The sequence below is a fragment of the Pristiophorus japonicus genome, chromosome 22 (genome assembly GCF_044704955.1).
Source record: "Pristiophorus japonicus isolate sPriJap1 chromosome 22, sPriJap1.hap1, whole genome shotgun sequence".
In the NCBI taxonomy this organism is placed as follows: domain Eukaryota; kingdom Metazoa; phylum Chordata; class Chondrichthyes; family Pristiophoridae; genus Pristiophorus; species Pristiophorus japonicus.
Genome location: NC_091998.1, coordinates 65239873 through 65267452, shown reverse-complemented (window position 1 = coordinate 65267452; position 27580 = coordinate 65239873). Strand labels below are relative to the sequence as shown.

Here is a 27580-nt window from a genome sequence, read left to right as displayed (position 1 = left end):
AATTCTGGCCCAATGTGTTTTATTCCCCAACCAGGACATCCTGCAACTCGATGATCACAAAATACACATTAACTCCAAAAAAAACACACACTACAATTTAATACAAAAGCAAATTACTAAGGATGCTGGAAATCGGAAATATAAACAGAAAATGGTGGAAATACTCAGGAGGTCAGACAGCACCTATGGAGAGAGAAACAGAGTTAATGTTTCAGGTCGATGAAACCTCAGCTCCACGAATGCTGTCTGGCCTTTTCTGTTTTTACTTCAATTTAATACATCCCTGAATTTCAACAAGTGCATTCAACCAGAGGTCCAGTGGAAACCCAACAAAGAGCATCTTACTGCAAAGGTTGTTGAACTCCTCAGTTTATTCTGAGCTGCTGTGCCTTCATGAGCTGCAGATCTTGAACCTTGGTTCATTCCAATTTCCACCACAGGCTCATGATTAAAAGTATGACTGAAAACATTGTAAGGATTGGACCACAATACTCAGCTCACTTTCAAAACGGCCCATAATTATTGGGACAATCTTTGTCAAATTCTTTGTCAAATAAGAACATAAGAAATAGGAGCAGGAGTAGGACATACGACCCCTCGAGCCTGCTCTGCCATTCAATAAGATCATGGCTGAACTTCGACATCAACTCCACTTTCCCATATCCCTGGATTCTCTGAGCACCCAAAATCTATTTTTCGCAGTCTTGAATATAATCAATGACTGAACATCCATAGTCCTCTTGCCAAACCCCATTCCCGGACACCTATTCCCCCTCTCTCTGACCCCCATTCCCTCTTACCCCATTATCCCTCTCTATTCCCCCGAGCCTCCAGTATCGCCCACCCTCTAACAAATCTTCAGCACAGACTGTAAGCTCCTGTCAGGAGCTATTGCAACATATTCCGGAATGCTCAGCAGGCAGATCAGATTGTTTGACTTTAATGCTCATTTTACTGCATGGTGTTCATTACAAGTTATAAATAATGTTTTTGTTCGAGCAATCCAAAATAAGGTCAATGTGCCTCATACTGCAGCTGGCCAGATCCAGGTTCCTAATACTGACTGCAGATTATCAACAAGTAATACCTTCCATCCCTTTACAGCACAAGAACTCGCTGTCACCGGGCCTATCATTATCAGATTTCGAAGATCTACGTTGATTTTTCGAGGTTGCCCGTCTCAGCCAAGTTCAGAATTTATTTCATTTGCCAGCTGGTCAATGCCCATATGTGGACAATAGCTGCAGTGATACCACTCAATGAACTGCCCAGCAGTCGCCTCCCTAGTGGCTTACGGTGAAAGGGGAGATCCAGCACTGTGCTGGAATGCCAGAAAACAGGGTCAGGCTCACCTATTATTTCAGCCAAGGTAGAAAAGCATCCTGACACTCTGTCATGCCTTACACTTGGGAAAGGCCCTGCAGTAATGCTGGGCTGCAGGAGAGAAAAATCACTTTTGCAAATATTCCTTTACATAAAGACTGTGCACATTTAAGAAGAAACCAGAAGGTACCTTCACAACAGTTTTAAATAAACCATTTCCAGGAGAACAGATAGAAACATAGAAAATAGGTGCAGGAGTCGGCCATTCGGCCCTTCGAGCCTGCACCACCATTCAATAAGATTATGGCTGATCATTCCCTCAGTATCCCTTGCCTGCTTTCTCTCCATACCCCTTGATCCGTTTAGCTGCAAGGGCCATATCTAACTCCCTTTTGAATATATCCAATGAACTGGCATCAACAACTCTCTGCGGTAGGGAATTCCACAGGTTAACAACTCTCTGAGTGAAGAAGTTTCTCCTCATCTCAGTCCTAAATGGCCTACCCCTTATCCTTAGACTGTGTCCCCTGGTTCTGGACTTACCCAACATTGGGAACATTCTTCCCGCATCTAACTGTCCAATCCCGTCAGAATCGCGTATGTTTTTATGAGATCCCCTCTCATCCTTCTAAACTCCAGTGAATAAAGGCCCAGTTGATCCAGTCTCTCGTCATATGTCAGTCCAGCCATCCCGGGAATCAATCTGGTGAACCTTCGCTGCACTCCCTCAATAGCAAGAACGTCCTTCCTCAGATTAGGAGACCAAAATTGTACACAACTGAACTGATCTAGCATGTGAAAGGGTTATATTTTCATCCTTGTATATAAATCCCTCCATGGTCTCACCCTCTCCCTATCTCTAATCTCCTTCAGCCTCACAATCCCCCTCCCCCCGCCACGCGAGAATGTCTGCGCTCCTCAAATTCTGTCCTCTTGAGCATCCCTGATTATAATCGCTCAACCATTGGTGGCCGTGCCTTCAGCTGCCTAGGCTCCAAGCTCTGGAACTCCCTCCCTAAACCTCTCTTTCCTCCTTTAAGACGCTCCTTAATATCTACCTCTTTGACCAAGCTTTTGGTCATCTGCCGTAATTTCTTCTTATGTGGCTCAGTGTCAAATTTATTTGTTTTGTCTTAAAACATTCCTGTGAAGCGCCTTGGGACGTTTTACTATGTTAAAGGTGCTATATAAATACAAATTGTTGTTCAATGACACATGGGGCTGACGTGTTTCTGGTCGATTTTTCAAATTCCACGTCCGAAGTTTACTTGCAGGCTGCAATCGTCCCCAGGAGTCCAATCAAATTAACACTTTGAACTGCTAAACTCTGTGCGCACTCACAGGCCAAAATAAAGGCACGGTTAGTGCTGAACACAAGAGTCCAATGTCTAACACTGCATGTGTCATATTTGGTTAAAGACTCCCGGAGCCAAGTATACAAATCACTGACACTAACACCACAAATCTTCAAGCAGCTTTTGAACAGCACCCAAAGGCAACTTTATGGAGATAAGTTACTGTAATATCAAATTGCTATTAAGTGTGTAGTAACACAAGGCACAAAATGAATGCTACTTGCCTGGACAACTGCACTGATCAATGCCAAATTATCCAGCCTTTGGCCCTCCATTCACCATGACATTTCTGCAGCCACGCCCTCAACCACATCCTCACCACCATCTTTGATCCCCTCGTCCCTATTAAAACCGTTACACTCTCTCACCCTGGCCGTTCCCCCTAGTACAGCCCTAATCATTGCTCCCTCATATCCAGGGGCGCAGACTAGAACGGATGTGGCGGACAACTGGTTTAGCCATTCACCGCCAGGTCTGGCTGGACCACATAAAGCATTATCGGGTCCTGCTATTGTCTGCCAGAACTGCTCACTATTCCAGGATCATTCTGGAATGCAAAGATAACTCCAGGCCACTATTCACTACTGCTCACCGTCTTCTTAAACCCCTCTCCCGTGTCTCTACCACCCTCACCTCCAACAAGTGTGAGGAGCTCTTTGACTTCTTTGTCTCAAAGTCTGAGACCATCCAATCAGCTGCCTCTGTCACTTCCCTTCCTTCCCCTAGCCCACTGGGCCAAACTTCCTGAGGTTCCCCCCCAGCCCTAAACTTGCCTCTTTCTCCAGTTTCGCTCTGATCTCCCCTCTTGACCTCTCCATGCACATCCATGAGACCCACTTCCTGCTCCCTTGACCCAATTCCCACTAAACTGCTGACCACCCAACTTCCTTTTCTGGCTCCCATGTTAGTTGACATTGTTAACGGTGATCTCTCCTCAGGTACTGTCCCCCTCTCCCTCAAATCTGCCGTCATCACCCCTCTCCTCAAAAAAACAACCCTTAACCCCACTTTGCTTGCAAGCTATCACCCCATCTCCAACCTCCCTTTCCTCTCCAAAGTCCTTGAATGTGTTGTCAACCTCCCAAATCCGAGACATTTTTTTCAGAATTCCGTGTTTGAATCCCTTCAATCTGGTTTCCGCCCCGTACACAGTACCGAAACAGTTCTCAAAGTCACAAATGACATCCTTTGTGACTGCAACAAAGATAATCTATCCCTCCTCATCCTTCTCGACCTTGTCTGCAGCCTTCGATATGGTTGACTGCTCTAACCTTCTCCCTGCGTGGGACTGCACTCACCTAGTTCCATTCTTATCTATCTAATCATAGCCAGAAAATCACCTGCAACGGCTTCTCTTCCCACTCCCGCATCGTTACCTCTAGTGTCCCCCAAGGATTTATCCTTGGCCCCCTCCTAATACTCATCTATATGCTGCCCTTGGCGTCAGTTTCCACATGTACGCTGACGACACCCAGCTCTACCTCACCACCACTTCTCTCGACCCCTCCACAGTCTCTAAATTGTTAGACTGCTTATTCAACATCCAGTATTGGATGAGCAGAAATTTTTTCCAATTAAATATTGGGAAGACCGAAGTTGTCCCCGCCACAAACTGTGTTTGTTAGCCACCGACTCCATCCCTCTCCCTATCATCTGTCTGAGGCTGAACCAGACTGTTTGCAACCTAGTCATCATATTTGACCCTAAAATGAGCTACCGGCTACATAGCCTCGGCATTAATAAATCCGCCTATTTCCACCTCCGTAACATCGCCCGTCTCCGCCCCTGCCTCAGCTCATCTGCTGCTGAAACCCTCATTCATGCCTTTGTTACCTCTAGACTTGACTACTCCAACGCACCCATGGCTGACCTCCCACATTCTACATGACGTAAACTTGTGGTCATCCAAAACTTGGCAGCCCGTGTCCTAACTCGCACCAAGTCCTGCTCAAACATCACCCCAGTGCTCGCTGACCTACACTGGCTCCCGGTTAAGCAACACCTCGATTTCAAAATTCTCATCCTTTATTACAAATCCCTCCAGGCCTCGCCCACCCCCCTCCCTCCTATCTCTAATCTCCTCCAGGCTCACAACTCCCACCCAGAGATATCTGCGCTCCTCAAATTCTGCCCTCTTGAGCAAACCTGATTATAACTGCTCAACCATCAGTCAAATTTTATTTTTGTCTTTTCACACTCCTGTGAAGCGCCTTGGGACGTTTTACCACATTAAAGGTGCTATATAAATACAAGTTGTTGTTAAGCAACACCTCATTAGTAATAGGATTGGTCTAGCTGAATTGTGAATGCATTCCAATCAGTGCTCCCACACATAGAATTCTGACAAACCGAGATGAGGAGGAACTTCTTCAGAGTTGTTAACCTGTGGAATTCTCTATCGCAGAAGGTTGTTGAGGCCAGTTCGTTAGATATATTCAAAAGGGAGCTAGATATGGCCCTTACGGCTAAAGGGATCAAGGGGTATGGAGAGAAAGCAGGAATGGGGTACTGAGGTTGAATGATCAGCCATGATCTTATTGAATTGGGATGCAGGCTCAAAGGGCCGAATGGCTTCCTCCTGTACCTTATGTCTATGTTTCTATGTTTGCACATCAGGATACACAGCAAATACTTTTAAAGTCCGAGATCCTTTGAAAGTTCAAAGTGTAACTCATTAGGTGCTGGTCCTGTTTCCGTCAGCCGTTTGTTTAACAAACAAGTGGAACACTGTCAATTACAGTAGAATACAGAGCCTTCCAATTAAAGATCTTCCAACTTTTCCAAAAGCTTAGTAACTTTGTCGTGTGTCTCCCTGCAGTAGATCACCGTAGTAGATAATTTTACACTGATACAAGCACTGTTAATGGCAGGTAGAGGATACTCTTACGGGCGGCATCATTCACTAATATAAAGGATCTGATCTTTGCGATTCTGACAGCAGACACCCACATTTTCTATGGGGCCCACAAAACAGCCAATGGACTCTGTACCTCCCCTAACAGTGTCAGCCGTGGCTCAGCTGGCAGCACACTCGCCCGAGTCAGAAGGTTGTGGGTTCAAGATCCACTCCAGAAACTTGAGCACATAAATCTAGGCTGACATTTGAGTGCAGTGCTGAGGGAGTGCTGCACTGTCGGAGGTGCCGTCTTTCCTATAGGATGTTAAACCGAGGCCCCTTCTGCCCTCTCAGGTGGATGTAAAAGATCCCTTGGCACTATTTCAAAGAAGAGCAGGGGAGTTATCCTCGGTGTCCTGGACAATATTTATCCCCTCAATCCACATAACAAAAAAACAGATTATCTGATCATTATCACATTGCTGTTTGTGGGAGTTTGCTGTGCGCAAGTTGGCTGCCGCAGTTCCCACATTACAAGTGTCTACATTCCAAAAGTAGCTCATTGGCTGTAAAGCACTTCGAGACGTCCGGTGGTCATGAAAGGCGCTATATAAATGCAAGTCTTTCTTTTTTTTAAGCTACCTTACAAACAAGTTGAGACAGATCTGCGAGTGAAATCACACCTCTATACATGTGTATAACTCCTCGCTTGTGCAATATTCAAATCACAAAGATAGATTTTTAACCAATAAGAGAATTAAGGGTTATGGGGAGCGGGCGGGTAAGTGGAGCTGAGTACACGGCCAGATCAGCCATGATCTTGTTGAATGGCAGAGCAGGCTCGAGGGGCTAGATGGCCTACTCCTGTTCCTAATTCTTATGTTCTTATGAATATGCTGTTATGCTGGTAGATTTAGAAGACATGAGGAGGCTTGCGTGGAGCATAAACGCTGGCATGGACTGGTTGGGCCAAATGGCCTGTTTCTTGTTGTATATCCTATGTAATAATCATCACAGGCATGTGCAAAGCTTGGGTTTCGCTTTAAAAAGTAGCCTCCAATTAGAGGAGCAGCAGCTTAGACACGTGCACAAATGCCGCAGGTCTCCCTTTCAGCAGTGCTCGCTCACGACTTTTAGGATCTGTTTAGGGTATAACACATCCTTGTCCTGTGCAGTAAACAGGTACCAAAATAATTTCAGCCCCTCTGTGCTTTGGGTTTTCTAGAATCCATGTGGGAAAAGCTGCTGGCGCAATGAACATGCCTCATTTACTCTGAGAAGTAGATTCAAATCACTGGCTACATTTCGATTCTATATCTTGTCCATCACGTGTTCAAACACCTTCAGAAGATTTCCTCCTTTATCCCTACACCTTACCCCTCCTCTGCTACAGCCCTGATCTACTCCATTAACTCGGGGATCAATTTCTCAATGCTCTCCATGTGCAACTTCCTGTCTCCACCCTTTAGTTCAGCTATTCCAGCATTCGGCAGCCTAGCCCCATCACCCAATCCTCATCCATCTTCACTGTCTCCTTGTGCCACAATACATTCATTTCAACATCCCCATGTTCAAACCCCTCCACAGCCTCACCTCACCCAGAGAGGGAAACGCCCAGCCACACATCCCATCCCACACCCTCCATCTCTCTGGCTCCAAGTTACAGTTTGCCCACCCCTTCCATCCACCATCGGAGGTTGATCTTTCAACCATTAAATCTGTGCCTTCTGCAATTCCCTTCCAAAAACATTTCACGTGACTACAAAATCCTATTTTACTGTGTCACCAATCTCCCCCCGCCCCCCCACCAAACACACATATCCTAACTCCTTTTGTAAACTGCTTTGAGACATCCTTTTATGCAAGGAGCGCTGTACAAAAAGCTGTTGGTTCTAATGCAGATTTACTGCCTTCTCTTCATTTTTATTAATTTAACCTGTCAGCAGGGGCTTTTACAGATTAGCAGGTCAAATTGGGAAATTTCACTGCTTTCTGGGTTGCCGGAACATACAATTCCTCAAATCGAGAGAGCATGCTCACATGTCTCAGCAGAATTGTTCTTACATAGGGTACAAGGAACAAATAGTCCTTTGATATTTCTTTCTCTGTCTGCCCTCCACAAATCTCTCACCCCCAGAACATGACAGATCCTGAAAACAAGTAGCAGCCAGCAAAGTCAAGGTCCAGAAGAGGAGCGTTAGAAAGCGGCACTCAGTATACGAGACAAAGAAGAAAAAGGAGCTCTCTCCTGCTGTTTGCTACACACACATACACACAACTTCAGTAGGATCATTGATTCTACACATGCAAGATAGCTTAAAACAGGTTTTACCAGCAAGATGTCAATCTGAGACCGACGGGCAAGTTTCCACCTTGGGTTCTGATTAGGCACCCTTCCACAGCAACACTGGGACAGCTATGGAATGGTGGATTTTTAATGTAAGCGATGTCTATGCTGGAACCAGAACGGACATCCAGTTGACAAAGGGATCAGTATGAAATGAGAGGCATGTTTTTTTTTTTGTAAACTTTTGTCAAGATGAACCTGGGCATTGAGGGTCACGGCAGGTCACCTTGGATCACGTTCTCAGGCCAAGGGAGGGAAGGATCAGTGGATTGGCAGCAGTAATGGGGAAGCTGCAGATACACAGAGACCCCTCCCCCCTTCCCAAGCCCAGCACCTTCACCACTGGCGGGAAAACACAAGAGCTGAGGCGAGGTGGCACCAGGAACTGGACTTGGGCCTGTGTGGGGCTCTGTGCCACCCCGGCCTGGAAAGCAGCTTTCAGCCAGAGTGTCCTCGTCCCGCCCCCCACTCCCTGTCTGGATTGCCCTCGGTGAAGGTGGCGCCCCATACCCCACCCACCACCCCGGACCAGCGGCCCAAAACTCCCAACCCTCCCCGGGGGGTGGGGGGGGGAAAGAGCATGCCGCCGAGCTCCCGGTCAGGTGGCGAGCCGGGCGAGGGCCAGCCGGCCTCGGAGCCGCGGGTGACCTTGTGGTATGTTCCCGAGGCCACAAGCGGCGCAGCGAGAATCTTTTCGCTCGCTCGCGCTCGCTCTTTCTCTCTCCTGCCCCGCCCTCCCGGAAACCCCCGCCTCTTTTCGCCGCCGTCGCCGCGGACGATTGGCCGGGCCCGCCGCCACTCAAAGTGAGCGGCACGCCGCGGCCGCCCGCGACTGGGTCAGGCTGGCTGCCACTCAGGTGACGTATTTCCGCTCACCAACCGACCGCCCGAGCCCGCCGCTAATGTCGAGCCCTGTTTTTCTTCAACGAAAGTGAAAGGAATATCACATCCTAAAGGTGAGGTTTTTAACACAGGTAAAGTTTATGGTTACCTAATCCAGCTTCTTTTTTTCTTTTTCTCTCTCTCTTTTCTTTTTTTTTTGTTTTAATCCACTGTGCGATACTTGCTGTCGGGCCCGGCCAACAATGCTGATCCCTCGCCACGGCCGGCGCTGGCTGGCAATGACATGGAAAACACGGCGCGCGCGCTGGGCGGGACCGACACACGCCGTGCGTCGTGACGTCAGCCCCGGTGGGCGGTGTCACACTGGCCTCCTGCCATCCAAGCATGACACGTGGAGGGAGCAGTGGCCAGGTCAACAGGGGTGGGGCAGAAGCCTCACCCAACATGCAAGGTGGTCAGGTAATGGGGGTGCATGGATGGAGTGGTGGGGGTTAACTAAAGCAATGGAGGCCTGCCTGGGGAACTAAACGTTATTTAAGAGGTTATTGCACAAAATTAGGGTTCATGGGATTGGAGGTAATATACTAGAAACATAGAAAATAGGTGCAGGAGCAGGCCATTCGGCCCTTCAAGCCTGCACCGCCATTCAATAAGATCATGGCTGATCATTCACCTCAGTACCCTTTCCTGCTTTCTCTCCATACCCCTTGATCCCTTTGGCGTTACGGCCATATCCAACTCCCTTTTGAATATACCTAACGAACTGGCCTCAACAGCTTTCTGCGGTAGAGAATTCCACAGATTAACCACTCTCTGAGTGAAGAAGTTTCTCCTCATCTCGGTCCTAAATGGCTTACCCCTTATTCTTAGACTGTGACCCCTGGTTCTGGAACTCCCCAGCAATGGGAACATTCTTCCTGCCTCTAACCTATCCAATCTTGTCAGAATTTGTATGGACTGAGAATTGGTTAACCAACAGAAAACAGAGAGTAGGAATAAATGGGTTATTTTCGGGTTGGCAGGTGGAACTACAGGTGCAGCACCTAAAATTCAAGACTGGTTGGAAAAGCATGATTCAATCAAGCAGAGTCAGCAAGGTTTTATGAAAGGAAAATCATGTGTGACAAATTTGCTGGAGTTGTTTGAGGATGTAACGAGTAGGGTAGATAAGGGGGAACCAGTGGATGTGGTGTATTTGGATTTCCAGAAGGCATTCAATAAGGTGCCACGTAACGGGTTACTGCACAAGGTAAAAGCTCACGGGATTGGGGGTAATATATTAGCATGGATAGAGGATTGGCTAACTAACAGAAAACAGAGAGTCAGACTAAATGGGTCATTCTCCGGTTGGCAAACAGCGACTAGTGGGGTGCCGCAGGGATCGGTGCTGGATCCTCAACTATTTACAATCTATATTAATGACTTGGATGAAGGGACCAAGTGCAATGTAGCCACGTTTGCTGCAAAGATGGGTGGGAAAACAAATTGTGAGGAAAACACAAAAAATCTGCAAAGGGATATAGACAGACTAAGTGAGTGGGCAAAAATTTGGCAGATAGAGTATAATGTGGGAAAATGTGAGGTTATCCACTTTGGCACAAATAATAGAAAAGCAAATTATAATGTAAATGGAGAAAAATTGCAAAGTGCTGCAGTACAGAGAGACCTGGAGGTTCTTGTGCATGAAACACAAAAAGTTAGTATGCAGGTACAGCAAGTAATCAGTAAGGCAAATGGAACGTTGGCCTTTATTGCAAGGGGATTAGAGTATAAAAGCAGAGAAATCTTACAGGATATTGGTAAGGCCACACCTAGAGTACTGCGTACAGTTTTGCTCTCCGTATTTAAGGAAGGATATACTTGCATTGGAGGCTGTTCAGAGATGGTTCACTAGCTTGATTATGGAGATGAGGGGATTGACTTATGCGGATAGGTTGAGTAGGTTGGGCCTATACTCATTGGAGTTCAGAAGAATGAGAGGTAATTTTATTGAAACATAAGATATAAGGGGACTCGACAAAGTGGATGCAGAGAGGATATTTCCACTTGGAGGGAAACTAAAACGAGGGGACATAGTCTTCGAATAGGGGGCCGTCCATTTAAAACTGAGATGAGGAGAAATTTCTTCTTTCCAGAGGGCTGTAAATCTGGAATTCGATGCCCTAGAGAGCTGTGGAGGCTGAGTCATTGAATATATTTAAGTTGGAGATTGACAGATTTTTGTGATAAGGGAGTCAAGGGTTATGGGGAGTGGGCAGGGAAGTGGAGCTGAGTCCAGAATCAGATCAGCCATGATCTTATTGAATGGCAGAGCAGACTCAAGAGACCAAATGGCCTACTCCTTATTTCTTATGTTCTTATGAGGCTGTTCCGGATTGCGGGCTTTTCCGGACTTTCGATTTGTTTTCTGATGTCACGAATCCGGAAACACTTGAGTCCAGGTTCGGGTATTTCCGGATTTTGGAACATAAGAAAGGGGGCGGGGGGGGGGGGGGGTGAGAGATTCCCGCTGAGTAGCTGTTCTGCCTGAGGGGGATGTCATTGTGTCATTGGGCGGGTCCCGCCGAGGAGGTTGTCGTCGGACAGGCCAGAATACCGAGGATGTGGTCGGGGCGGGGCCCGCCAAGGTGGTGTTCGGGCGGGCTTTGCAAGGAGACCCCGATGTAAGGGCAGCGGCGGTGAGGCGAGCGGGGGGGCCCTGAGGTTGTCGGGTCCGGATTCCGGAACATTTTACCTGCTGCAAGGATCAGTGCTTGGTCCTCAGCTATTTGCAATCAATATCAATGATTTGGATGAGGGGACCAAATGTAATGTATGCAAGTTGGCTGATGACGCAAAGCTAGGTGGGAATATAAGTTGTGAGGAGGATGCAAAGAGACTTCAAGGGGATTTAGACAGGCTGTGAGTGGGCAAGAACATGGCAAATGGAATATAAGGTGGAGAAATGTGAAGTTATCCACTTGCCATAAAGGAAGTGCAACGAAGGTTCACCAGACTGATGCTGAAAATCTCAGTAGGGCAGGCAGCCTGACAGATGCTGTCTGACCCGCTGAGATTTCCAGCATTTTCTGTTTTTATTTCTGATTCCAACATTCGCGGTATTTTACTTTTCATCAGACTGATTCCTGGGATGGAGACATTGTCCTATGAAGAGAGATTGAGTAGATTGGGCCTATATTCTCTAGAGTTTAGAAGAATGAGAGGTGATCTCATTGAAACATACAAAATTCTTACAAGGTTTGACAGGGTAGATGCAGGGAGGATGTTTCCTCTGGCTGAGGAATCTAGAACCAGGGGTCACAGTCTCAGAATAAGGGGTCGGCCATTTAGGACTGAGTTGAGGAGAAACTTCTTCACTGAGGATGGTGAATCTTTGGAATTCTCTACCGCAGAGGGCTGTACATGCTCAGTCATTGAGGATATTCCAGACAGAGATCGATAGATTTTTGGATATTAAGGGAATCAAGAGATGTGGAGATAGTGCCAGAAAGTGGAGTTGAGGTCGATCAACCATGATCTTATTGAATGGCGGAGCAGGCTGGAAGGGCCAAATGGCCTACTCCTGCTCCTCTTTGTTATGTTCTTACTGTTCAATATTGGGGGGGGCGGGTGGAATTCATTCCTCAAAGGTGAATGGACACAAGAAACTGGCAGAGCAGGTAGACGATTAAAAAAAGAAAGATTTGCATTTACATAGCGGCTTCCAATTAAATGAAGAAAGACTTGCATTTATATACCGCCTTTCACAGTCACTGGATAGCCCAAACTTTACAGCCAATGAAGTACTTTTTGGTCACTATTTTAATGTAGGAAACACAGCCGCCAATTTGCACACAGCAAGCTCCCACTTGGTTTTGCTTGAGGGATAAATATTGGCCCAGGACACTGAGGATAACTCCCTATGCTCTTCTTTTGAAATAGTGCCATGGGCTCTTTTACGTCCACCTGAGGTTTAATGTCTCATCCGAAAGACGGCACCTCCGTCAATGCAGCTCTCCCTCAGTAGTGCACTGGAGTGTCGGCCTAGAATTTTGAGTTCAAGTCTCTTTGGGACTTGAACCCACAAGCTTCTGACTCCGGGAAGGTGAGGGTGCTGCCCACTGAGCCAAAAGAGAACATTGCATTCCTTTCCACACCTCACAGGATGTTCTGCGGTCACAATGACTGCTTTGAAGTGCAATTGTTGTTGCATGGAGTGCCATTTCACACAGCAATATGCTGGGGTTGGTTGAAAGAAAGTTATTTCTGTTTTTCTTCGTATAGTTTAATATATATCATAGAAAAACAGGCATACATATCATCTATAGGACGTCATCTCTTGAATGCAGTACTCTCTCAGTGTCCATTGGAAAGTCAATTTAGTTATGTTTGCTTAAGTCCTGGGATGTCAGCACTCTCCTGTCTCAATGGCAAGAATGCTCCCCACTGAGCCAAGCTGACATTCATAAGACCATTTGCATTAACGCTTGTTCCACAAACAGGTTGTGGAGTCAGAGGTCATGTTCTCAGCTCTGTCGGGAGTCAGATTATTGCTAAGATCATATAGGGCCAGTGAAAGTCAGTTTTAGGACAGATTCAAGCAGATTACCAGGTTATAGCAGAGTTTTTAAACAAATATATCACGTCAGTTCTGCTCCCAAGAGTGATGTTCAGGTTCAGCTATGGGATGCCCTGTATTAAATAACATTACAAATATTGAAATAGATATGTCATCTTGGATAGAATACAAAATCTGAAAATTGGTAGGGCTGCAGGTCTCGAGTTCATCCACCCAAGGGTGCTTAATGAGATGGCACAAGTGCTCTGTGAGCCCCTTGCCCGCACCTACAGTTGCTCAGTAAGGATCATTCCCTTCGATTGGAAGGTAGCTTGTGTGGTTCTGATTTTTTTTTGGAAGGGACACATCAGAGCCAGGAAACTGTGGGCTCATCAGCCTGACATCTAATATATTTGCTTCACGAGTTCTTTGCTTAAGAATTCATAGCAACACATTGCTATTAAGAACTAGTTGCTTTATTAACAAAGGTTTAACAGTCAAACTACACATTACCAGTTCATTCACTAGGCTCACAACTGCATACCTCAACGTGGATGACCTAGATTCAACTGACTAGGGTTTTATTGAGTCTTGTGAACATCACGTGACTGGCTAAGCCACTCGCAATGCAACAGCTCGACAACTCTTTTCAATTATAACTTTAAGCCAAGTGCCCCCTTTGGTAAAGGGCACAATGACTAGAACCCGCAAACTAACAAATAAACGTTAAAGGGAACCTTAACAAATCAAATTAAAATTCTGTTCCCTGTTGTAATGATGCACTTCAGTCCCTTCGGTGCCCATCTGTCGCGGAAGGCCTCAAGCGTACCGGTAGACACCGCGCCCAGGGATACCCTGGCACGATCGTAGCAAAACAGCTCCACAAACCTGTGAACATATTCACAGGTATATACATTACAACATCCAATATAGGGAAGGTGCGAAAATGGATCTCAAGAGATGTTCTGGGAAGGAGATCATTGAACCTTCGATACTAATCACGGCTTCCAGAAAAGAAGGTTGCGTCTTACAAACTCATGTCAGTTTTTTGAATAAGTTAATAGGTTAGCGGATGAGGGTAATTCAGTTGGCGCTGTTCATCTGGATTTTCAGAAAGCCTTTGCTAAGGTATCTCGCACTGGGTTACTTCATAAGATGGAATCTTGTGGTGTCAGTGGGAATTCGATACACTGGATTAGGAATTGGCTCCAATCCAAAATTATGGAGGCAGGTTGCAAGTGATGTCCAATAGGTTCACTGCCAATTGCCGGGCTGTGGGCTTTGGCCTGCTTATCACTGACTCTGGTGAACTACCCCTCTGAGAATTTAGGAGCGGTACTTTCCTGACCTCTGGACTCGCTCTTTGTTTGGTTATAGCATCCAATGATAAGTACTAGATGGAGGTGTCGCCTTTTTACCTTAAGTGTGATTGGTTGGAATGTAGGGGGAGGTATGGAGTAAGATTTTATGATTTGAGGTCTGTTTTGTTCTCCTGTTGCCTGCAGTTTTAAACCATACTGAAAAGGTGGTTAATTTTTAATATTCAAATATTGATCAGTTGACTTTTACCATTCTTTCCGGTGACCTATGTAGCATTTATCCAAGGAGGGGATAGTCATAGTGCTGCTAATTCTCTGCTTTAAAACTGAAGGTAAAAAAGATGTAAAAGATACTTGGGTGAATTTGCCTTGTGGGGAAATACAATGTGCTCACTCAGCACACTTTCCCAGTGGCCTGGAGGATTTGGGGGCCATCACTGCGGAAATCACAATTGTGAAACTCTCGCTGCAGCCAACATTTGAGAGCGTGACAGTGGCTGAGGGCGAGTTTCTCCTTCTCGCTTGGGGTGAGGAGGAAGTACTCCAGAGCAAACACTGGGTGGGATTCCAATAAATGCTCCTCTAATACTGTATTTTTTTTAATTGAGGTTGAGTACTCATTCTGTATTTGGCCAGTGGAGAAAGTAAGCAGTGGAAGAGTAAAACTGCACTGGACAGCGAGCTATTAATTAAGTGGCAAAGTTATCATGCATCGCATTTTCTGATCACTTATTTTGAAGATTAACATTTTTTTTTTAATTGCTCCGACACGAGAGCTCAATTAAGTGATTTTTACCAGAAATGACATACTACAAAAACCCAAAGGGCTCCATATTACAAAGTCTTAGCGAGTCTTCTCTGCTTGGGCCATACTGTTCAGGCAAGCAGCTGGATGTCTGAGCTGACCCACTGAAGTATGCATCTGTGTATTACGTTTACACCACGTGCTATTTCTGTTTTACATGAGCACAACATGTAGGCTGACACTACAGTGCAGTACTGAGGGAGCGCTGTAATGCTAGAGGGGCAGTATTGAGGGACTCCGCTGCACTGCCAGAGAAGCAGTACTGAGGGAGTGCTGCAATGCCGGAGGGGCAGTACTGAGGGACTCTGCTGCACTGTCAGAGGGGCAATACTGAGGGACTCCGCTGCACTGTTGGAGGGGCAGTACTGAGGGAGTGCTGCACTACTGGAGGGGCAGTACTGAGGGACTCCACTGCACTGTCGGAGGGGCAGTACTGAGGGAGTGCTGCACTACTGGAGATGCCGTCTTTCAGGTGAGACTTTAAGCTGAGACCCTGTCTTCCTTCTCGGGTGGATGTAAAAGATCACATGGCATTATTTCGAAGAAGAGCAGGGGAGTTATCCGTGGTGTCCCAGCCAATATTTATCCCTCATCCAACACCTTAAAAAAATGGTTTGGCCATTATCACATCGCTGTTTGTGGAAGCTTGCTGTGCATAAATTGGCTGCCGTGTTTCCTGCATTACAACAGTGACTACACTTTAAAAGTACTTCATTGGCTGTGAAACGTTTTGGTATGTCGTGAGGTTGTGAAAGATGCTATATAAATGCAAGTCTTTCTTTACTTTCCTTGGAATGATTTGATATTTTACGATCTGTGAAATTTTACTTCCTTTATTCAAGAAAAACTATACTGCTGGGTCACAGCTGTTTCCTCTGGACAATGCAAAGCGATTTAACCATTGCAATAGCTGGCTGTTCTCACGTGAGATATTAAGAATAGCAAATGGGAAGTATTTATTAATGTACCAATTGATGAGAATAACCTCTGATTCATGCTATATTCCAATTGAGTTGTTAGGACATTCTTCCCTCTGTCCTCGGAATAGAATCTCGAAGTCATAATTTCTGAATTAATTCAATTATAGACACTACACTTAACAGCTACAATTATGATCAATTTTGTTTACAGAAAATAGCCTCCAGTTTTCACCCTTGCATTGCTCAAGGCACTGACTCTATAGCTTCCATCCAACCCTAATAAGGGACTCAAATTTTCTACCATTCATGTGTGAACATAGACAATGAGTGATGGCAAGCTATTCTAACATTGGAGAAGTCACATTTGAGCCCAGTTTGGTCCACACCAGAAGCCTGTCTAACAGTCAGGAGTGTGAATCCAAGCTGATTCCAACCCTACCCCAGGACATCGGGTGGAGTTGCTCCTAGTTTTTTGGAGCAACTAGATTAGTTTGGAGTATGTTAGAAATTGCAATTCTCGGATATTAGTTTGCTCCAGTTCTAGTGAGTTAGTTTAGGTTGGCTTTAGATAAGGTACTTTTTTTTCAAAAGGGGGTGTGTCCAGCCACTCAGACCTGTTTTGCAAGTTTCGGCAGTGAAAACTTACCAGAAACTAACTTAGGATGGAGTAAGTATCCACTTTTGTAAGTTCTGAAAAACCTTACCTAGAGTTAAGTTTGGTGCAGGCACAGCCAGAGACGGCGGGTGGGAAGCATTAAACACAAAGGACACATCAACATCACAACAGCGGGGGGTAAGGGAAGTTAGAGGATTTTCCATAAACACCTTCACAACAACATTAAAGAAGCAAAGTACATTTAAAGCGCTAAGCACTAAACAAAGCAGTACATTTAAAGCACCAAGCACTAAACGAAGCACAAAAAGTAATAAGCAATTAATTAATAAAAAATAGAAGGAACCCTGTACCTAAAGCACCTTGACTAAAGTAATAAGTAATCAATCAATACAAAATAGAAGTCCTACCTTTATGTGAAGGGAAGGTGTCTCTGTCAGTGTCTCTCACTGTAGTGTCTCTCTCTCTCTGTATCTGACAGTGAGGGGTGCGGGGGGGGGGGGTGTGTGGTGTGTGTCTGTGTGTGTGTGTGTGTGTGTGGGGGGGGTTGGGAGGGTGTGTGTGTGTGGGGGGGGTTGGGAGGGTGTGTGTGTGTGGGGGGGGGGTGGGAGGGGGTGTGTGTGAGGGGGGTGGGAGGGGGTATGTGTGTGGAGGGGGAGGTGGGAGGGGGTATGTGTGTGGAGGGGGAGGTGGGAGGGGGTATGTGTGTGGGGGGGGGGGAGGTGGGAGGGGGTGTGTGTGTGCGGGAGGAGGTGTGTGTGTGGGGGTGTGTGTGTGTGTGGGGGGGGATGTGTGTGTGTGTGTGTGTGGGGGGGGGGATGTGTGGGTGGGGGAGAATGTGTGTGTGTGGGGGGAGGGTGTGTGTGTGTGGGGGGGGATGTGTGTGTGTGTGTGTGGGGGGAGGATGTGTGTGTGTGGGGGGGGATGTGTGTGTGTGTGTGTGTGTGGGGAGTGTGTGTTTGTGGGGGGGGAATGTGTGTGTGTGTGTGTGTGGGGAGTGTGTGTGTGTGGGGGGGGGAATGTGTGTGTGTGTGTGTGTGTGTGTGGGGAGGATGTGTGTGTGTGTGTGGGGAGAATGTGTGTGTGTGTGGGGGGAGAATGTGTGTGTGTGTGTGGGGAGGATGTGTGTGTGTGTGGGGAGGATGTGTGTGTGTGGGGGGAGAATGTGTGTGTGTGTGGGGAGGATGTGTGTGTGTGTGTGGGGAGGATGTGTGTGTGTGGGGGGAGGATGTGTGTGTGTGGGGGGAGGATGTGTGTGTGTGGGGGGAGAATGTGTGTGTGTGTGTGGGGAGGATGTGTGTGTGTGTGGGGAGGATGTGTGTGTGTGGGGGGAGGATGTGTGTGTGTGGGGGGAGGATGTGTGTGTGTGGGGGGAGGATGTGTGTGTGTGGGGGGAGGATGTGTGTGTGTGGGGGTGGATGTGTGTGTGTGGGTGGGGAGTGTGTGTGTGTGGGGGGAATGTGTGTGTGTGTGTGGGGAGTGTGTGGGGGGGGATGTGTGTGTGTGTGTGGGGAGTGTGTGGGGGATGTGTGTGTGTGTGTGGGGGATGTGTGTGTGTGTGTGGAGGAGGGGGGGTGTGACCCCCAACCCACGCTCCTCCATCCCTGTTACCACGCTCCCCCCTCCATCCCTGTTGCCACGCGCCCCACATCCCCACCCCGGTACCCACGCTCCCCCCCGGTATTGCGCAGGCACACATGCTCCAACGCGCCTGCGCAATGCTGCCGGCACTGAGAAGGCGGCATGATCCCTAGCCCCGCCCCCCTGCAGGCAGGCTCCTCCCCAGGGAGACGACGCCACGCCACGGTCCAGGAGGACCGGAGAATTGCTGCATAATATTCCAGCGTACCTTCGAGCCCAGGCAGGTCACGTAAGTCTCGGAGGTGCGCTGTTTTCACCAGATGCCGAAACTTGGGCCCATAGAAACCAATTGTAGATCAACAAACTCTGATTGCTCTTGGTACCTTTCAGGTTTCCATAGCTCAGCTTTGCACTCGACAGTGTACTTACACCACTGAGCTATCAGAGAGCTCTGCATATAACTCTCTCATTTGCACAACTGCTGCTTAAGCTTCTTCTCCGCTGGGAGAAGAGTGTCTTGTCTTGAAGGTGAGCTCCATGTAAGAACTGTATTTCTGATCTCAGGAAGATTTCGTATGAGACGATAAACCAAGGCCCCGTCTGCTCTCTCAGGTGAATGTAAAAGATCCCGTGGCCCTATTTCAGAGAAGAGCAGGGGAGTTACCCCCGGTGTCCTGGGCCAATATTTAGCCCTCAATCAACATAACAAAAACAGATTATCTAGTCATTATCACATTGCTGTTTGTGGGAGCTTGCTGTGCGCAAATTGGCTGCCGCGCTTCCCACAACCAATAGTGACTACACTCTAAAAGTACTTCATTGGCTGTAAAGCGCTTTGAGACGTCTGGTGGTCGTGACAGGCACTATATAAATGCATGTCTTTCTTTAAAAGTTGCAAAATCTGACTAAAAGCAGTTGATTCACGGAGCTATGCCCTTATCTGTTGTCAAGTTTGCATGAACTTGGTGTATTCTTTCAATGTTAAACCTTGATAGACAGAGGAAGATTCTGCCGCTTGTAATTATTACTGGTTGCCTAGTGCTGGGCCAGGACTGCTGGGCCGGTTAAGCACTATATCCTGTAATTTGACAGGTAATTTGTTTCTGTAGTGTTTGCTGTTTTACATCCTTTGACAAATACACATCAACACTGCTGAGAGTTAAACAACTCCTGATTGTTTCGCATCATTGCGAATCAATACTAACTGGAATATAATTGCGAGGCATTATAGTTTAGTTCTTGAATTCAGTTTATTCCCCTTTTTCAAGTTAGACTCTTACTGCGGTAGTAGTACCAGCAAACCCCTGCTGCATTGCCCAGGTGACTATTCTTCATGGATGAGCTTAGAGACTGCGTCTTGGGAGGCTACTTACCGATGGAGGGAATCACAGCCAAGACTAATCCCATTCCCCCTCAACACACACACCCTTTCCTGCAGGAGTCACTGGGTATGGAGTCACTGAGGCTGAACCAGACCGTTCGCAACCTTGGTGTCACATTTGACCCTGAAATGAGCTTTCAACCACACATCGCAGCATAACTAAGACCGCCTATTTCCACCTATATAACATCGCCCGTCTCCGCCCCTGCCTCAGCTCATCCGCTGCTGAAATCCTCATCCATGCCTTTGTTACCTCTACACTTGACTATTCTAACATACTCCTGGCTGGCCTCCTACTTTCTACCCTACGTAAGCTAGAGATAATCCAAAACTCAGCTGCCCATGTCCTAACTTGCACCACGTCCCGCTCACCCATCACCCCCTGTACTCGCTAACCTACATTGGCTCCTTGATTTCAAAATTCTCATCCTTTTTTTCAAATCACTGAGTGACCTCGCCTTTCCCTATCTCTGCAACCTCCTTCAGCCCTACAAACCCCCCAAGATCTCTGCGCTCAACGTTCCCGCTAAGCTGCGCGGCCGTCCTGTGCAGTCCAGGACTGGTGCTTCAAATGGGATATTTCACACATGCACAAAATTTTGAATGGACCACGCACCCCCAAAAAATTAGGGAGAGCATTGTCTGCGCTTCTCCCATTCTTGCCTCTTGCGCATTTAATCGCTCCACCATCGGCGGCCGTGCCTTCAGCTGCCTACCCTAAGCTCTGCACTTCCCTCCCTAAATCTCTCCGCCTCTCCTTTTAAGACATGCCTTAAAACTTACCTCTTTCATCGACTATCTCCTGATGTTGCTCGATGATAACGCTTCTGTGAAGTGCCTTGGGACATTTTACTACATTAAAGGCGCCATAAAAATGCACGGTGTAGTTGTTTTCTCTGTCCCACCTGCCAGAGTGCACTGCAGAGTATCTGATGAACTTTGACTCAAGTGCATGCAAACTAGTGAACCTGCATAATGTGGTTCTTAGATTTGAATCATCCTATGTTCCTAAAATGACATCCTCCCATCAGTGGTCGCGCTGTAGTGCCTCCATTTTATGCCTCCCCTTTCCTCAGCCAGAGAAACTCCTGTGCTCCAACCAACAATTTCTCTGTTCCCAAATTGCTGTACATTTTGCTATTTATAAATGACATAAAATCAAAATATTATATCACAATAAGGACAGAATGTATAACTTTAAAATGGCAACTGATGTATGCCTCTGTCCTGGTCTAATTAATTATCTTGTGCCCTCTGACCTCATTTCACTTGAAGAATACACTCCACACTTGATTCCCTTGCGCAAAGTCAACTAGTATTTTCTGTTTTTCTGCTTAATTCTCTGTGTGAAGTACTTTTGGATTATTTTGTCTTCCCTAGCTGAAACAAACTCATTTGGACAATTGACCTTGCATTCTTTTTGAGCAAGAGCACACCAGCCCACATGTATCCACAGGGCAATTGGGAAAGTGACAGTGTGGGTTTGATAGGGACAGGTATCAGTCAGAGGCTTTATGGATATGACAGGTATAGAGATGTCAGTTCCTACTATAGAAACATAGAAAATAGGTGCAGGAGTAGGCCATTCGGCCCTTCTAGCCTGCACCGCCATTCAATGAGTTCATGGCTGAACATGCAACTTCAGTACCCCATTCCTGCTATGAAACAGATGTACAGTGTAAGGGTTTATTGGTGACTCAGTGAATATTGCAAGATCATGACTAGACACCAAGGAATGATTTCACTGCCCTATCATGTAGACCAAACACAGCGGTGCGCTAGCATAGTGGTTATGTTACTGGGCTAATAATCCAGAGGCCTGGACTAATGATCCAGAGACATGGCAGCTGGGGAATTTAAATTCAATTAAATAAATCTGGAATTTAAAAAAACTAGTAAAACCTCATCTGGTTCACGAATGTCCTTTAGTGAAGTAAATCTGCCGTCCTTACCCTGTCTGGCCAAAAGTGACTCCAGACCCACAACACTGTGAAATGGCATAGCAAACCAATTATTCAAGAAGGTGACTCACCACACCTCCTTGAAAGAAATCAGGGATGGGCAATAAATACTGACTTTGCCAGCGACACCCACGTTGCATGAATGAATTTTTTAAAACTGTAATATTCATTTCCTGAGACATATTTCTATGGGAACTTCCTGTTGGCTAATTTTGTTTTGCTCATTGTAGGAAGGTTGAAGGAAGTGTTTCCCAGCTGTTTTAAATGATAAACTCCTGATCAGAACCGGAGTTTAAATCCCAGCGACTAATGCTCGAATTTGATCGTTCTATTCATTACTTTTGTCTGTTCTGGGCTGAGCTTTTGAGTAGCCAACTGGACTGTCTGAGGAGTGAGGAAAAACCGTCACTGTCCTACAAATAAACTTCTAGTCACCAATTATGGAGCTGAGAACATTTTTTGAGAATATAATACAGATCATGTCATCCTCAGGGATCAAGGAGGGTCAATGTGACCACAGTAGGAACCGACTTGGGTGGGGGGTGGGGGGAGGGCAGGGAGCAGGGGAAAAGGAAGAATGCATTATAAACGCCAGATTGACTTCTCCTCTAAGACCACCTCAAAGTCTGGTAGATCCTGGAAAATATGTGAAAAGTTCTAATCCTCCTTCAGTGTAAACTTTCCCATTTATGCAAACCAGCTGAGGATACATGGATCAAATTAAGAGAGCCCTTTGCCTTGAACATACTGCTCTTAATGCATTGTGTTGGAGTTTGCAACCTGGAATTTATTTTAAAATTGCTTTGGCAGTTCTAGTTTTTTTCCTCAGTGAACACGTCATATTTTCCAAGGCTGTCAATAGTTGTGGTTGTAAAAGTGTCACAAAGCCAGCTCCATATAAACTCCCGACGGTGCCTGCCAGCAGCTCCACTTACTGTGATAGTACCTCGTGTGATCCACAGCTGGGGTCAAATTTCAGTTAATCCTGATCAAAGACCAGAACAACCACGTACTGACCTCTAACTAATCATTCTGAAAAGTTCAAGCTTATGTATAATTCTGTAATAATGGCCCTTTATGGGTGGCATGTGTAGGGAGTTAATTTCTTTATTTTTTTTTTCTTAGAGGTGCCCTTGGTTCCAGAACAGGTAACATATTTCTGTCGGAGCAATGTTGAAGGCTTTGTGACTGAAAGAGGATGTGTGGAGGTGAGTCTGTGAGAGAGAAATTGCACACCCTCCACGCCCAACAGAAAAGCATTCCCTCCCCTTTTCCCCAGTAAATGTCATACATGCTCGTGGCTCAGTACCTTTCCAAGCCACTTGTGTGTTGTTCAGGTGTCACAGGTTGGTGGGAAAACTGACCAAAATCTCTGGGCTTAAGACACAGACTGACCGGGAAGGCCCTAACCTTGACCCTAATGTGTGCCAAGTTAGATGATCTGGGGGCGGGAGATCAGATAACATTAATCAAGATTCCTGCTTCAGATTGTTTTACAGTAATCCCTGCGTAAATGTCAGGTGACCACAGAACCAGATGTAACTGGAATGCATTCCACGGTTGTATAGTCTCTCACTCTGGGCTAACTTGAATGGCCACCTGGGCAAGGTACTGTTTTGTGTTCCCAGGGGCTGAAATTCAGCCTCCCAAAAATGTCTCTTGTCACCGGAAAGTGGCGGCCACACAGCGGAGTCGAATGGCTGCCGCTCGCGAAATTCTCCGAGGTGCTTTTTCCCGGCGGTCCCCACTGCGGCCGGCCCCTCTTAAGTGCATTATCAAAGCGTGCACCACCAATCTCCCGCACCTCAACCTAAATTCAGGGGGAAAAATCTTCAGGCCGCTGAGCGGTGCCCCCGACAGTTTTTGCTGTCGGTGCACTGTTCGCTGAGTATGCAACATGGCTGTGCGGCCATTCAAGGGGAGGGTGCATGACCGCGGCCGCCATTTTATTTTTTTTGTCGGCCGACTACCAGGTTGGCCTGACAATTATGCCCCCGGGGTTCAGCCGGGCCGCCAACAGGCAGCCTGGCTCCCGCTCTTGGGTGCCAGGCCGCTGGCCCGGCCGAAACCCTCCCTGATAGCTCAGTGGACCTAACTAAAAGAATCTCAGAGTTCGCAGCGGCCCTCCCCTTTAAGTGAAGGGGAGAGACGTGGTGATGCACAAGCGTCTGCCCGTCCTGTTCCGCCTCCACTTCTGCCCCTCCAGTGTGCTCACCACCACACTACCGGCCCTCCAGTGTGCTCACCACCACACTACCGGCCCTCCAGTGTGCTCACCACCACACTACCGCCCCTCCAGTGTGCTCACCACCATACTACCGCCCCTCCGGTGTGCTCACCACCACACTACCGCCCCTCCAGTGTGCTCACCACCACACTACCGGCCCTCCAGTGTGCTCACCACCACACTACCGCCCCTCCAGTGTGCTCACCACCACACTACCGCCCCTCCAGTGTGCTCACCACCACACTACCGCCCCTCCGGTGTGCTCACCACCACACTACCGCCCCTCCGGTGTGCTCACCACCACACTACCGCCCCTCCGGTGTGCTCACCACCACACTACCGCCCCTCCAGTGTGCTCACCACCACACTACCGCCCCTCCGGTGTGCTCACCACCACACTACCGCCCCTCCGGTGTGCTCACCACCACACTACCGCCCCTCCGGTGTGCTCACCACCACACTACCGCCCCTCCGGTGTGCTCACCACCACACTACCGCCCCTCCGGTGTACCGCCCCTCCAGTGTGCTCACCACTGCCCCCCATTATGACCGACTTCCGGTCCGCTGGAAAAAACATGACAAAGAGCTGAATTTCGCGCAAGAGGCCACTGCATCCACCGCGGCGGTGAAAACACATCAAAAGTGGTAGGTGCGACCCGTTTCGGCAGCAGTGAATTTTTACCCCTCAGTGTCCAGAGCAATGTACTCCAGCAACAAGCCAGGGGGACCAGGGGTTAAACTTGTAGAAAAACGCTCTGTTCTAAGTAATAATCCCTGCTGATGACATTCTTTTAAATTATTGTAATTGTCTTTGGGTTCTGAAACATTGCACTCACTATATTGTACTGAGTCATGTTGTCGCTAATAGTTTTTTCCTTGATATATTTTGAAATTATGCTAATTAAGCATTACGTAACAACTCAGTGACACTCCCTGCCATATTAGGAGAGTCCCTACAAATCCTAGCTAGCGTCAGGCTACATGCTCACGGTCCCTAGGTGAGAGCTTGCTTGTCTCAACCTGCAATTAGGAGCAACACCAATCTGAAGCAGGGTGCTTAGATCACTCGGAGGCGAGGAATCTGACCCATCAAGAGCTGCATTTTGACAGGCATGTGGCCATTCAGCCATGTGCCCATTGATTCTGTCAAGTTATGATTGTGAAAGTTCTCCAATGAATAAAGAAACAATTTATACTGCAATTCATTTTAAGGTGCTCAGAACATTCAGTATCACAAAATATAATTTTGATGAAATGTCTATGAACTTGTTGAACTATGGTGCATTTGTAACATAGAAAGTAGGTGCAGGATTTAGGCCATTCGGCCCTTTGAGCCTGCACCACCATTCAATATGATCATGGCTGATCATGCAACTTCAGTACCCCATTCCTGCTTTCTCTCCATACCCCTTGATCCCTTTAGCTGTAAGGGTCACATCTAACTCCCTTTTGAATATAGCTAACGAACTGGCCTTAACAACTTTCTGTGGTAGAGAATTCCACAGGTTCACAATCCTGAGTGAATAAGTTTCTCCTCATCTCGGTCCTAAAGGGCTTACCCCTTATCCTTAGACTGTGACCCCTGGTTCTGGACTTCCCCAACATCAGGAACATTCTTCCTGTATCTAACCTGTCCAATCTCGTCAGAATTTTATATGTTTCTATGACATCCCCTCTCATTCTTCTAAATTCCAGTGAATATAAGCCTAGTCGATCCAGTCTTTCTTCATATATCAGTCCTGCCATCCTGGGAATCAGTCGGGTGAACCTTCGCTGCACTCCCTCAATAGTAAGAATGTCCTTCCTCAGATTAGGAGACCAAAACTGCACACAATACTCAAGGTGTGGTCTCCCCAAGGCCCTGTACAACTGCAGTAAGACCTCCTTGCTCCTATACTCAAATCCCCTCGCTATGAAGACCAGCATGCCATTTGCCTCCTTTACTGCCTGGTGTATCATTTTGTCCCAATTCCTTACCTTCTATCCTGAGAGGGTTTGCTGATTCTGGTGTACAGTTCTACAGGTACCAGCTGTACTTTCACCAAGTGGCTACTTTTTGACTGAGCATCCAGACAGGCAATTAAACAGTGGGGAATGTGGAAGTGCCTTACACTGGTCCAGTCTTCACCCCATTGTACAAGGATGATTTCCACCAGTCACTGGACCAGAGATCAGGAGTGGACAGGTTGGTGGTCAGGGGTCAGGGGTCTGATTTTTCTTGTCTATGGCCAGGGCACCGTGGCGAATTGCATCGTTGCTCCCTCGGGCCAGCTGAGATCAGCAGTTTAGGGATCAAGGAACACCATCACCAAGTTTCCCTCCAAGTCTCACGCCATCCTGACTTGGAAATATATCACCGTTCCTTCATCGTCGCTGCGTCAAAATCCTGGACAGCACACGGACTGCAGCAGTTGAAGGCGGTGGCTCACCACCACCTTCTCAAGGGGCAATTAGGGATGGGCAGTAATTGCCGGCCTTGCCAGCGACGCCCACATCCCAGGAACAATTCAGGCAGTGAGTTCCAGACCCCCACAACCCTCTGTGTGAAGAAATTTCCCCTCAAATCCCCTCTAAAACTTCTACTAATTACTTTAAATGTATGCCCCCCTGTTTGTTGACCCCTCTAGGGGAAATAGGCCCTTTCTACTATATCCAGGCCCCTCATAATTTTATACACCTCAATGACGTCCCCCCTCAGCCTCCTCTGTTCCAAGGAAAGCAAACCCAGCCTATTCAATCTGTCAACATAGCTATGATTCTCCTAGCTAAGGCCCTATGGCAACTTGGAAGAAGTGATTGAAGTGATTGGTGTCAGTGTACGGTCACATCCAGAACTGCAAAAGTACTTCACCATTGTGGGTCCTTCGGACTTGAAGAAGGAGATAATGATAAAAGAAGCACAGTTGGTGATTAACTAACTATTGAAGCTTTATTTATGAAATAATTGTCAAATAAGAAAGGATTAAATATTGTCTCCCTTTCCGTCTCGTCGTTTAAAACCCGTTTGTTGTCACTGAACCACTACCTGACGATTTACTTTGTCTTCACTCTTACTTTTTTCAGTCTCAGCGGTGTTCTGCCCTTCGCCGAAGTTTCTTAATTTATAAAAAGGTGGGATGGTGCACTTAGTCTGTGGCACAGATAATTTGAATCCATTCAAATCAGGATTCCCATTTTGTTTTTGGGAGCGATGCTGAGCAGAGGTCATCCCACACACTGCCCGAGGCCTGAATCAGCGATGCTCTCGGACCAACTGCAAGCATCTGGAAGAAAGCAGCGCTCTGATCATTCTGACTCTCTCTTTCTTCCCACACAAACTGCTTTTTCACATTCTTCTCGCACAAACTGCCTTCTCACAATGGCACAGCCAAAATGCACAACTCTGGTCAACAAAAACATAAACCTGTCTTGCTGCTCCCTAGTGCCACCTGGTGGCACTTTATGGAACAGCTGATAGTGGACATCAACTGAGCCAGGAAGGCATTGAAATACATTGCTGTTCTTCACCCAAATTTAGAAGGAAGTAAACATA

The 27580-nt window shown here is 47.0% G+C and overlaps 2 protein-coding genes across 8 annotated transcripts in view; one reads left to right on the top strand and one right to left on the bottom strand.

The window, feature by feature from the left end:
* LOC139235118 (2-oxoglutarate dehydrogenase complex component E1) overlaps positions 1–8991 on the bottom strand; it is a 128459-nt gene extending 119468 nt beyond the window's left edge. For 4 of the 5 annotated variants that reach the window (XM_070866305.1, XM_070866307.1, XM_070866303.1 and 1 more), the window contains exon 1: positions 8853–8991. The gene's annotated coding sequence lies outside the window, so the exon portion shown is untranslated. Of the gene's footprint in view, positions 1–7846; positions 7933–8852 lie in introns of those variants that run through there. The other variant, XM_070866304.1, reaches the window with a different exon arrangement.
* Positions 8739–27580, top strand: part of stard7 (StAR related lipid transfer domain containing 7) — a 53895-nt gene continuing 35053 nt past the window's right edge. Inside the window, exons 1-2 of one of the 3 annotated variants that reach the window (XM_070866309.1) lie at positions 8739–8817; positions 22947–23029. The gene's annotated coding sequence lies outside the window, so the exon portion shown is untranslated. Of the gene's footprint in view, positions 8818–9093; positions 9164–22945; positions 23030–27580 lie in introns of those variants that run through there. The other 2 variants (XM_070866312.1, XM_070866310.1) reach the window with 2 other exon arrangements.